This window comes from Aptenodytes forsteri, unplaced genomic scaffold (genome assembly GCF_000699145.1).
Source record: "Aptenodytes forsteri isolate BGI_AS27 unplaced genomic scaffold, ASM69914v1 Scaffold46, whole genome shotgun sequence".
Classification (NCBI taxonomy): domain Eukaryota; kingdom Metazoa; phylum Chordata; class Aves; order Sphenisciformes; family Spheniscidae; genus Aptenodytes; species Aptenodytes forsteri.
The window spans coordinates 587,397-588,784 of NW_008794774.1; positions in this window are offsets into that span (position 1 = coordinate 587,397).

Below are 1,388 nucleotides of genomic sequence, written 5' to 3' on the forward strand. Positions count from 1 at the left end.
AATAATACACAAAGCAAGTGATGCCCAGTGCAATTGCTCACCACCTTGCCAACCGAGCCCAGCCAGTCCCTGAGCAGCGGCCCCCCCCGGCCAGCTTTCCCCAGTTTATGTACTGAGCATGATGTCACATGGTATGGAATGTCCCTTGGGCCAGTTTGGGTCAGCTATCCGGAATATTGAGGGTACTAAATACGCTATCAGTGATATTTACAACACCTGGTACAAAAAAGCCACAAAAGTACATAGGTGTCATCTGGATCTTGTAAATCTGTATTTTAATCCAGCTGCCAAAGTCTTAGATAATAAAGCTGCTCAGAATCCTCCCAAAGGCATCCATTATCACATCTCCTGGCTTCTAGTGAGCCCTGTATCAGATACATTTTTTTTTTTCAGTATTTTACCAGTATTCATGTGAACTGGTTTTGGCTGGGATGGGGTCAATTTTCTTCATAGTAGGTGGTATGGTGCTGTGTTTTGGATTTGTGACCAAAATGGTGTTGATAACACAGGGATGTTTTAGCTATTGCTGAACAGTGCTCACACAGGATCAAGGACGTATCAGTTCTTCACATTACCCCACCAGCAAGTAGGCTGGGGGTGTGCAAGAATCTGGGAAGGGACCCAGCTGGGACAGCTGACCCCAGGGTTATCCCAGACCATATGATGTCACGCTCGGCAATAAAAGCTGGGGGAAGAAGCAGGAAGGGTGGGATGTTAGGAGTTACGGCACTTGTCTTCCTAAGTAACCTTTGCATGTGATGAAGCTCTGGTTTCCTGGAAATGGCTAAACATCTGCCTACCAATGTGAAGTACTGAATTAGTTCCTTATTTTGCTTTGCTTGCGCGCACAGCTTTTGCTTTACTCATTAAACTATTTTTATCTTGGCCCATGTTTTCTCACTTTTGCCCTTCTGATTCTCTTCCCCACTCTTCACTGTGAAGGAGTGACCGTGTGGCTGTGTGGGGCTCTGCTGCCTACAGGGGCTAGCCCACAACAGCATGGCAAATCCCGATTTTTCCGATGTTAATTTGCTGAATTACCCAATTCAGAAAAATACAGAAAGCCAAACCCACATCAGATCTTAAGTATAAATGAGGCTTGCCTTGTCTTGGCCCATGCTTTCATCTAGCTAATGTAACTGGCGCAACCAGACTTAATCTTTATTTTTTAGGCAGAGCTAAATCTGGCTGGGTGGAGATCGTACGTCTTCGGAAACGCTGGGGCCTGGATTTCACTAGCGGACACGGTTCTCCTCGTGGCGTATGGATACTCAGCCATTTTAACGCCTGCCAGCCTCCGGGCCGGGCTAGGCCGCAGGCCCTCCGGGCCCCAGAGGCCAGGGAAGCCTGCCCCGAGAGGGAGCCGGGGAGACGGTCCCACTGGGCCG